The sequence below is a fragment of the Apodemus sylvaticus genome, chromosome 5 (assembly GCF_947179515.1).
Source record: "Apodemus sylvaticus chromosome 5, mApoSyl1.1, whole genome shotgun sequence".
Lineage (NCBI taxonomy): Eukaryota > Metazoa > Chordata > Mammalia > Rodentia > Muridae > Apodemus > Apodemus sylvaticus.
Genome location: NC_067476.1, coordinates 14538622 through 14549989, shown reverse-complemented (window position 1 = coordinate 14549989; position 11368 = coordinate 14538622). Strand labels below are relative to the sequence as shown.

General features: G+C 49.6%; 1 long non-coding RNA gene across 1 annotated transcript; it reads left to right on the top strand.

Annotated features, from left to right (window-relative positions):
* The first annotated feature begins 5552 nt into the window (after positions 1-5552).
* On the top strand, positions 5553-8473 carry LOC127684125 (uncharacterized). The gene is made up of 3 exons (XR_007977733.1): positions 5553-5614; positions 6502-6707; positions 8035-8473. It is a non-coding gene; the product is annotated as an uncharacterized LOC127684125 (long non-coding RNA).
* Positions 8474-11368: the final 2895 nt, after the last annotated feature.

Sequence of the window (11368 nt, the reverse complement as noted above, 5' to 3'; positions counted from 1 at the left end):
GAACCACCATGTCTAACCATTCTAGACTCTTTTTTAAGTTTTTTCTTATTTACTTAGTGTGTGTGTGTGTGTGTGTGTGTGTGTACGTGTAGAAGCCAGAGGACAACTCTAGAGAATCTTTTTCATTTGTTTACTACACTGGAGATTGGAGCCAGGTCATGGGCTTGTAGGCCCACGACTTTACCCAGTGAGTCATCTTGTCTGTCTCCATACCAGAGTGTCCTAATGACCGTTTAGGTACAAAAAGGAAAAATGAAAATCACCATGTGAGGGACTGGAGAGATGGCTCAGTGGTTAAGAGCATAGACTGCTCTTCCAGAGGTCCTGAGTTCAAATCCCAGCAACCACATGGTGGTTCACAACCATCTGTAACAGGATCTGATGCCCTCTTCTGGTGCGTCTGAAGACAGTGTACTCACATAAAATAAATAAACCTTTAAAATAAAAGACAATCACTATGGGAGGAATATGGTTATCCCCATGTCTTTTCCAGGACATCTTGGCTGGATTGTGTGTACGGCTCAGCCAGCAGCCTGCTTAGCATGTCTGGAGCCCTGGTTCGGTTCCCAACCTGCCCTCTTCCCCTGTGTTGCTGATTCCCAAGGCTGCTCTACCACAGACAGCAGTGGAGTCTTACTCTGAACACTACATTCCTGAGTCAAGGGAGCCTGGGCATGTCACATGACCCCCTGTGGCCAATAGGAACACGTCAGAAGGAGTTACAAGGCTTCTTCACTGGATAAGGAATATAAAACACTTAACCCACACTCAGCAGGCAGCAGATCATGGGTGCTTCTCTGTGGTTAAGTGACTTCCAGCTGTGCCGCTTAACAGGCCGGGTGTCTGCACAATCTTCTCAGATACTGAGTTTCAGTTCCTAATCCCCAAAGTGAGAGTAATCATATGCATTTCAGAGTCATCAGGACACTGAATGAGATAATGCGTGAAAATGTTCTTTGGATGCTGCAAAATGCTATGTAGTTACAGTCACCATGGCAACAGCAAGTTTCTTTTTCTTTCTTTCCTTTTTTTTTTTTTTTTAAGATGGACAGTTGAAGCACCTATTACCAATAGCACCTTCTAAATCTCCCAGGAACTGGGTGCTAGCAAGTAGCTCCCATGGATTGACAACCATTCACATTGCAAAGACCTGTGGCTGGTGGGGGTGGGGGAGTGGGGGTGGGGGGGAAGGCACTGGTAGAAAGAGTGACTTCCTTAATTAGGGATTAGCCTGGTCTCTGGCCAGAGATGGGAAAGAGGTAATTACTCATGATTGATCAAAAAAAAATGCATTTGTATCACTTCCTATGCCCCACATGCATGCAGAGTGTGTTGCCAGACTCAGAAAATAAAAGAACTCAAATTCAATTTGAATTTTTGGTTTAAAATGGTGTGTGTATATATATGTGTGTGTGTGTGTGTGTGTGTATCTATATGTATCTTAAATATAGAAGAACATATATATAAATGATATATATAATATATAAATTATATATAAAAGAATAAATGATTTCTTATATATAAGATTATATATAAATGATATATATATCTTAAATATATAGAACATATAAATATATATCTTAATTATATATCTTAATTATTAAATTTTCCTTTCAAATTCAAACTTTACTCTGTGCCTTGTGTTTTAGCAGGCACCTCTACATGGAGTGACAAACAGATCTAGTCATGGGACTGCACTAGACTGTGTTAGAAAAACCCTTGAACTTAAATAAAATACATACGTACATGTGTTTAGATTTGTTTATTTTATGTGTGTGCTGCCTGCCTGTATCTACTGTCTGTGACCTCAGAGGCCAGAAGAGGACATAGGGTATGCTGGAACTGAATGACAAATCGTTACAGCTGCCACATTGATGCTGGGGACCAAATCCTCTGCAAGAGCAGCGAGTGCCCTTCACTGCTGAGCCGTCTTTCCAGCCCTTGGTGGTGAACTCTTGGTTCACCAGCATCCAGCTGGATTACAGCTGGGATTAAAGTCAGGGATTACAGGTGGGCAGCACACGGCCGGCTTGGCCAGCTCGTCGCCAGTGCCTCCCACATGCTGAGAGAACGTGTGTGTCCTCACTCCCGGTAGAATACAAATATTTTATCAGAGGCAAACGCTTGCTGTTTGCCTTCGAGCTACCTGCTCGCTCTGTCTCCCAAAGCTGATTCTGGTTCACGGGTCCTTTCAAAGATGGATTGTAACAGTAGTAGCCAGCACAGCTTTACCTGTAAAACCTGGGAGGCTCTGGCAGAGCCTCTCCCCACAGCAGCCCAGTGTCCAGGTGTGGGATGGGGGAACAGCTGTGGCTCCTTTCCATCGTTATGTGTGTCCTGAGATAGACACTTGTTGGGGCTGCTTATCTGTCGCCAGCTCTCTGCTCTGTCAGCCTGCCTGCCTTGCAGGGGAAAGATGAGGTTGTCTGGTAACACGAATGTGAGCCTGCCAAAAATAGAGATAGCTAAGGAAAGAAAGAGATGTACCTTCCAGTTTCTGCTTATGGGATGTATGTCTGAGACTCCTACCAGCAACCGGGCTGGGTAATGGAGAGACCCCCAAGTCCTTGGCCTCACAGAGCACATTGTTAGATAAAGCAGCCAGGAGAAAAGCAATAACTTCTGAATACACATGTAATCCCAGCACGTAAGAGGTGATGGTAGGAGGTCCTGGTGGAGTTAAGGACATCCTCAACTACATAGGACCATCCTGGGCTACATGAGACCTTAATTTGTCCCCTCCCCAAACTGATGGCTTCTTTTCGTAAAATAGCAACAACAAAAGTCTGCTTACTGTGAGGCCCCTGCCAAGGTCTCTGGCCCTGCTGATGTCTCTGCCCTGGCATCCTTGGGGGCAGTCAGCCGTGGTTTCCACACCTCTGCTCTGGCCGTGCCCCGCGTGTCTCCCCTCTCTGCATCTGGACTCCGCCTCCATGTTCCACCACTGCCTGCAGAGGCTCCCGTACTTCCCCTTCCTCCTCTGGGGAACACAATTTTCCTTAGATTATTTCAGCTCAAACTCTGCCCACTCCCGGGATCTTTCTCTGAATAGTTCTTTTTGGCACCATCCCACTGTAGATTTCAGCCTCACCCTGAGCACAGAGGACGAACTGTTCTGCCTAGGAAGCACAAGGAGACCCAAGCCTGAGCTCTGGGGTCCTGCTCCGGGTTTCAGGACAGACTCACTCTTCCTCACGCTACTCCCGCGCCCCTCCCCGCCCCAGTGGACCCCAAGTTCCTCAGCTGTCAAGTAGGATCCTAATGAATAAGACCAAAGGCCTGACACTCAATATTAAAGTCTCTGTATCATGAGGGTGATGCTCGGTGTGGTGGTTTGTATGTGCTTGGCACTATTTGGAGGTGTGGCCTTGTTGTAGTGGGTGTGGCCTTGTTGGAGTGGGTGTGGCCTTGTTGGAGTGGGTGTGGCCTTGTTGGCGTGGGTGTGGCCTTGTTGGTGTGGGTGTGGCCTTGTTGGAGAAGGTGTGCCACTGTGGGTGTGGGCTTTAAGACACTCATCCTAGCGGCCTTCAGATGAAGATGTAGAACTCTCAACACCTCCTGCACCATGCCTGTCTGGACACTGCCATGCTCCCACCTTGATGCTAATGGACTGAACCTCTGAACGTGAAAGCCAACCCCAATTAAATACTGTCCTTATGAGTTGTCTTGGTCGTGGCATCTGTTCACAGCAGTAAAACGCTAACTAAGACAGATAGCTTGCACAGTTTTCCGTTTGGTTCTCCACAATGAACCTACCCAGAAACTGCTGTGATCCCATCTGAAAGGCACCGGGGCTCAGAAATCTCCAAGTAAATAACAAGGCTGCTCTGTAAACCCACCAGAACAATCTGTGCTTTCTGACAGGATCTTGGGGCGACCGTGAACCAGAAGGGGTGACTTTCCACCAGGCCTCCGGACTACCTTCCTTGCTCGGCTTCTCAGCTCTGACTGTGGGGCCGTGGGCTGTGGGCCGTCTGTGAGACAGATGCAATCTGGACTTCACATTCTCGGGTATTGCGTTGGTGATAAGAGTCCCAACCGAGCCAAGATCGCTGAAATCAGCCATTCCGAACTTTCCCAGAATCCTGCGCTCACGTCCTTCTGCTCTTCCTTGGGCTTCCCCACCCCCATGCCCCACGCCCCACTCCCACGCCCCACCCCTCTATTCGCCTTTGTTTCAGAGCCAAGATGTGTTTCTGGGTCTGAGCCTGCTCCGTGGTCTCCCGGTTTGTTCCTGGCGAGGCTGAGGTAGTGCACTCAGACAGAAGTAGGTAGGAGAAGGCCACCGGGCGCAGGCTGGCGACATAACCTGCTTCTACTTCCCAGGTTCCAGCAGGCCTCTGCTCTAAATCACCAGATGCTGGTGACACATCTGGACTTCACCCCTCCCTTCCAATGTCAAGGTTTCAGGTTAACGAGCACCAGCTGTACAGGAAGTCCTGCACTGTGCTCTCGGACCGAGAGGCACCAGCATCCCGGAGGCCAACCACAAGCGTACCCCTTCAGCTTATGCTGTGTGGCCCTGTGGCTTCATGTCTTTCGCCGCCCCCGCCCCCCTATCCCCAACCCCCACTCTCCAAGCAGGTGACAGTCACCAGTATCTCTCTCCTGCAGCTGTCTCAGCTCACCCTGTTTCTGGTCAGGGTTGAGGGTACTCTTTCGAAATAGTTCAGGTGACAATTCCTAGCTCATTTTACTGAGCTTTGACATGGGGGCACCACCTTGCAGAGTGCCCTCTGCCCATAGGTGTCAGAGATGGTGAGCGGGACCAACCCGGCTATCTCCACTCCTTCCGAGAGAGCTCCGAGAGGGAGGACGTGCCCCTGGAAGCCTTCAGGGAGGGCTCTGCCCCCTCGGCAGTGAGCGCTTCAGAACAGGAGGGCCGGAGCTTTGAAACAGAGGGCCCTGCTCGACTTCACAGCTCCACCCCCCTAAGGGGGTAAAGCCAAGCTGAATTCGCTAAGGACCTTTCCTCAGCAGATAACTCATCCACAGCCCTGTGACCCTTCAGCTGCAGGGAAGGTCCAGTCGATGAGGTGTATGAACTAAGCTTAGATCCTCAGAATGGCCGTCGCTCTCCGAGTGCTTATAAAGATTCATACACGGTTTACACATCAGATGTCCAACAGTCACCCCCACGTCCCACCCTGACTCATAGTCCCCAGAGTTCCCCACCCTCCCCTAAGCTAACTGCTGCAGCCAGCAGCTATTTGACATTAGGCTCAGAATGTAATAGCTTGCTACCGCGAGGGCTTTTTTTTTTTCCTCTTGCTTATTTTTCCGGGTTGGGAGTGGAGATTGGCTACCAGGCTGTTTGTGGCTCTGCCACTGTGAGCATATGACTCTCAAAACTATTCCAGGCACTGGGAGGGGCTGAGGCCATGGGATGGGAGGTTTCCTGAGTCTGGCCAGAGAGAATGGCATTGGGCACACAGAGGTAGGTTCTGCTGCCCCCTGCAAAGGATGCTGGGAGAGCGGCAGGCTACGGGGCCCAGGGAAAGGAAGTGAACGGACTTCTGTGCATGTGCGTGGGGTCTCAGCTCTCGAAAATCCCTGGTTTTCTCTTCCTGATATATGGCTGGGCATTTTTCAGATATATTGCCAAAAACACCAGGTAGGAGGGCTGTAGTAAAGTGGGGAACTCTCCACCGTAGCTTTTAAATATCTGATAGCATTCTTGTTTAGGAACTGACAGTGACCAGTAGTGTTTAGGTGGACTGTTCGTACATCCCCAAATGTGGCAGACACAGGATGTTAGGTCTGATGCAGAAGTTAGTATTAAGGAGACTAAAGGCAGCTCAAGATAATTTGGTTCTGAGTCTGCAGGACTCTCCAAAGTCACACAGTTCTAATTAGTCACTCTTGAACATAGATATGGCTGGGGGGGGGTGGGAGGGTTGGGGCATGGTCTTATGTAGTCTGACTATGTGGCTATGTGGGGGCAAGGTGTCTCGTAGTCTGGCTATGGAGGACATAGTCTTGTGTAGTCTGGCTGTATGTGTGTGTGTGTGTGTGAGGAGGGGAGAGGAAAAGGGAGGTGGGGAGGCAGGGAGGCGGGGGAGGGAAGGCATGTTCTCATGTAGTCCGGCCTAGCCTTGAAGCACTGATCCTCCAGTCTCTACCTTCCAAGTGCTGGGCTTACAGGCAAGCATCAACCTGCCCATCTTAGGTGTGGTTTTTCCCGGGCAACTTCTGATCACTTTTCCGGTATTTCCCACAGCTTGCCTGGGTGGGATTCTGTTTGTCTTCCCTCCCTAGTTTGGGGCTCAGTCCTTCTCGCTGGCTCTGCTGTCAGGCTCATCTTTTGTTCCCCTCCCTCCCTTACCCCCCTCCTTCCCGAGCATCCTACCCTCCCCCGCCCCCTCCAGCAGACACCCAGCCGGAGACACCTGGCCAAGGAGCCTGCCCTGGTGTCATCATGAGTAAAAGCAGCTACCAGCTGCTGCAGCAAGAGGTGGGCTCCAGAGATCACTTACCCCGGCCTTTTGTTCACACCCTCAGTACCTCCAGGGGGACTCATCGTGATCTCAGTTTACCCAGGAAGAAACAGACACCAGAGGAGAAAAGTGTCAGCTGTGAGACAGCTGCTCAGCAAGGCACTGGCTTGGCCCCAGAACATGTCACCTTGCTGTGGCCAGGGAAGGGTATCTGTATGATCCTTTAAAAGCAACGGCACGCTTGCTGAGTTTCGTGTCCTGTCTTACAAGGTGTGTATCAGGGGACACGAGTTGCCTGATTGTTGTGCTTGGGACTTGGGCATACCATCTAGCGAGAGCTTGATTCTACCCACTATCTTCTTCTCCATCACTTGTGGTCCTGGACATAGCCCTCCCAGGGCTGACGACCAGGGAGGGCTGGATTGGGCTTCCCACCCCCTCCATCCCTTTAGAAGATCTGAATTCTATTTCTGTTGGTCTATCTTGGGTATCCAGGGCATCTCAATGAAGCACCACCCAGAGAAGTCTATCATTCAGTCCAGAACGTTCTGTGAGTCTTAGCTTTGAGCTCTGGTCCCAGACTCATGACAGTCCTTTGTCTTAGGGTTTCTACTGCTGTGCAGAGACAACATGATCATGGAGACTCTTATAAAGAAAAACATTTAATTGGCTTACAGTTCGGAGTTTTAGTCCCTTATTGTCACTGAAGGAAACATGGCGGCATGCAGGCACACATGGCACTACAGTGGTCCCTGAGAGTTCTCCTGGCAGGCGGAAGGAAGACAATGACACTGGGCTTGGCTTGAGCATCTGTAACCTCAAAGCCCACCTTCAGTGACACACTTCCTCTGACAAGGCCACACCTCCTAATAGTGCCACTCCCTATGAGCCTGTGGAGCCATTTTTATTCAGACTACCACAACCATATAGAAAGGAAGACTCTAAAGAACAGAGGGCCTGGCCCTAAGGAGGGACAAACTGAAGAACAAGGCCAATTTCAAAGCCAACTTCTCACGCACAAGTTCAATGCTTTGAGACCTGTGGGCCTTGGACCCCGCCGTGGCTTCTAGCCCTCTCCAGCCTCCTAGTACACAGAACACTTTCTCCTGGGGTGACTGATGTGTCCCAGTTCTGCCTTTTAAAGATAAAGATCCCAAGAGGTACACCCCTGTAACCCCAGCATCCCAGAGATGGGGGTGGGAGGATCATGAGGTCAAAGTTAGCCTGATTTGACACTAGCTGAGGTACAGGAGATGCTGTCTCAAAGCAAACAAACAAAATGAAAGAAACAATTTAAAAATAGAAAGAGGGCCTGGAGAGGCGGTTCAACATTTATGTAGAGCTGGCTGCTGTGGCAGAGGATGGGAGTTCAGTTCTGAGCACCCGTGTGGGGCCATTCTCAACTGTCTGTAACTCCACGGGGTCCAGAGCCTTCCCCTGGCTTCCTTAGGTACTTGTCCTCACATGCTCACAATACACAGACATGCAAATATATTCATGAAAGAAAAATAAATATAAAAAACAAAACTGAAGACTTCTTCTTCTAATAGCTGCTTATTTTTTTCCACCGTGCTTTATATTTCTTACTTATGACCAGCCGTAGCCTACCCACCTGGGGATCCATGCCATACTGGACGCTATTGTGGATGCTGGCAAGTGCTTGCTGCTGGAAGCCTGATACGGCTGTCTCCTGAGAGGCTCTGCCAAGGCCTGACAAATACAGAGGCAGATGCTGGTAGCCAACCACTGGACTGAGCACAGGGGTCCCAGATGGAGGAGTTGGAGAAGGGACTGAAGGAGCTGAGGGGGTTTGCAGCCCCATGGGGGGAGCAACAATGTCAACTGGTCGGACCCCTTCCCACCCCTCTCACCTCCCCACCCCCCACCCCCGAGCTCCAGGGGACTGGACCACCAACCAAAGAGTGCACATGAAGGGACCCATGACTCTGGCTGCATATGTGGCACAGGATGGCCTGGTTGGACCTCAGTGGGAGGAGAGGCCCTTGGGCCTGAGGGTGGTCGATGCCCCAGTATGGGGGAATGCCAGGGTGGGAAGACAGGAGTGGGTGGGTGGATGGGGGAGCATCCTCATAGAGGCACAGGGAAGGTGATGGGATAGGGGGGTTCCTAAGAAGAGACCTGGAAAGGGGGAAACATTTGAAATAAAGAAAATATCCAATAAAATAAAATAAAAATAAAAAAGAACTGGATGGGTCAGGCCAGGACCCACATGTTGGAAAGAGAGCACAATTCCCCCAAGTGGTCCTCTGTCTCCCACCTATCTGCCATGGCATGTGTGTACCCACACAACAAGTTCAGAAATAAATGTAATTTTAAAAAAAGAATTGTTTGATGGACATATTAGGAAGTAACTGGGGGAAGTCAGAGGGGAGTCTTGATGGATATGACCAAAATACATATAGATATGTATATGAAAAATGTCAAAAAATAAATAAAAGGTATTTTAAAAAGAATTGCAAGGTGGTTTAGAATTTGGGCCCTGGATCAGACAGAGTTTAGATTCTGCCTCTTGGTAACCTGGCAACACAATACTGAAACACTTTTTCCTCCAGGGGCTTTAAGTTCCTTATCTGTGAAATAAGATCAGGGTCAGAGCAACATCTGCCTCGAAGGGTAAGTGTGTAGGGCACCAGCTGACAGGGCGTTCATCGAATGGTGTCCCAGAAGTCCCGGACCTCACACCTGAGAGCAGGGGTTAGATGTTAGAGAGCTTCCTGGAAGACAGTGCACTGAGTTCCAGGCTTGCAGGAACTGACTGACTGTCCTGGGCAAGCTAGGGAGTGAAGAGCCAGCGGAGCACCGCTGTGGCAGATACAGAAGAAGGGAGCTGTTCAGGAGGGGAATGTGGAATAGTCTAGCCAAAGGAAGAGGTCTGAGGAACTGCATCTGGCCAGACCTGAATGAGCTGCATTGCCGGGTGTCCTGGAGCACACTTTTGATCCCAGCACTTGGGTGGCAGAGGCAGGTGGATATCTGTGAGTCTGAGGCTAACCTGGTCTACAGAGCAAGTTCCCTAACAGCCAGGGCTGTACAGAGAAATCCTGTCTGAAAAAAACAAAACATTAAAAACAAACAAACAAACAAACAAACAAACACCAAAAAGGAGCTGCAATGTGTTTCCTGAAATCTCCTTTGGGTTGGTGTTGTCCACAGAGGGGTATGCACGAGAGTATAAAAGACGAAGCGAAACGGCCATATTTATAGTCAGAAATCCAGGATAGAGAGAAGACCCTGAAGCATCCCAAGCATCCCGACACGTCAGCCTGGTCACATGGAATGTCATGAAAACTGCCTCTGCATCCGTTCTCGCCACACTTGATCTTCTGCAAAAGTTTCTTCACCTTCTGAGACCATTTTATTTGACAACATTTCCAGTATTTCCAGGAGGTCAACCCTGACATGGGAGCTCTAGGCTGGGGCATGATGGGACACCAGTGTGGGTTCCAGCTGGGTGCTGTTGGTCTCCCCACCTCCGTGTACTTCCTTCCCAGCTCTCTGTCCTGCTGGCCACAGAACTCTGGGTATTGCAGTGCAGCTGGGCAGGCACCTTCCCCACATAAAGTCAGCTTGCTACAACCCATCTTCTTTCTCAATATTCGGAATGACTCTGCTTCTCCAAATCAATCCCACGTAAACACTGTGTCCCATGTGACAAGGGCTGGACAATTGGTTGGTACACACGACAATGAGGTTATATAGATAGACTAGGCCTGGGGCCCAGAACATCACTAAGGGGCCTTTGGTGTATCCTGCAGCTAAGGAGAGCTCTTGAAGGTTAAAGAGCAGGGAAATGAGGGCCGGCATGGTGAGGTCCCAGATGCCCCTTGCCCTCTAACATCCTCAGTTCCCATCACTGTGTGTTTAGTCTGAACCAAATTGTGGAAGAGATGCAGCAGCATCAGACAACTCTCATGCTAAGGGCCTCATAGGAGTTCTGCTCATAGAAAGGATTCCAAGGCTGAGAGCAGTCTTTGTTGCATAACAGTTTCCTTTGAGATTGAAACACTTTGTCCTGCAGGGGCGCTCTTTAAACAACGTAACAACTCAAAATAGCTCCAGGAAGTCCCTGAAACTGACCAGATTCACTAAGCCCCTTCCTGCCAGAATAAAATATAAAAGCTGAGAGTTACTCTCAGACTGACAGAAGCTGAACTACAGAGAAGACTCTGAGATTAGACCAGCTGCCTGGAAGAAGCGGAAACCAGCTGAGCTGCCTAGATCAGGTTTAGACCAGTTACTTGGAAAGGACCCTCAGCCTGTTATCTGCAGGCTATGCAGTGTGCTTCCTGTTTCTAGCTTTTGTGAACTGTCACCTGTGCTGGGGCGGGCTTTGATGATGCAGCTGTCTCTGAGACATGTCTGCTCCTGTAAGTAACCCCTAAGCCTTATTCCTCTAAGTAATCCCAATAAATCTTATTGGTTCACCAAGCTGCCCTTCGGTGGTGTACTGTCTGGTTTGTGTGTCAACTTGACACAGGCTGGAGTTGTCATAGAGAAAGGAGCTTCCGTTAGGGAAATGCCTCCATGAGATCCAGCTGTGGGGCATTTTCTCAATTAGTGATTGAGCAGGGAGAGCCATCATTGTGGGTGGTACTACCTCTGGGCTGGTATTCTTGGGTTCTATAAGAGAGCAAGCTGAGCAAGCCAGGGGAAGCAAGCCAGTAAGAAACATCCCTCCATGGCCTCTGCATCAGCTCCTGCTTCCTGACCTGCTTGAGTTCCAGTCCTGACTTCCTTTAGTGATGAACTGCAACGTGGAAATGTAAGCTCAATAAACCCTTTCCTCCCAAACGTGCTTCTTGGTTATGATGTTTGTATTTGTACTGCTGAGGAATAGAAACCCTGACTAAGGCAGGTGGTATCTGGACTTTGGTCTGTCATGGGTTCCTTATCTGGGGTGAGCAGATGTG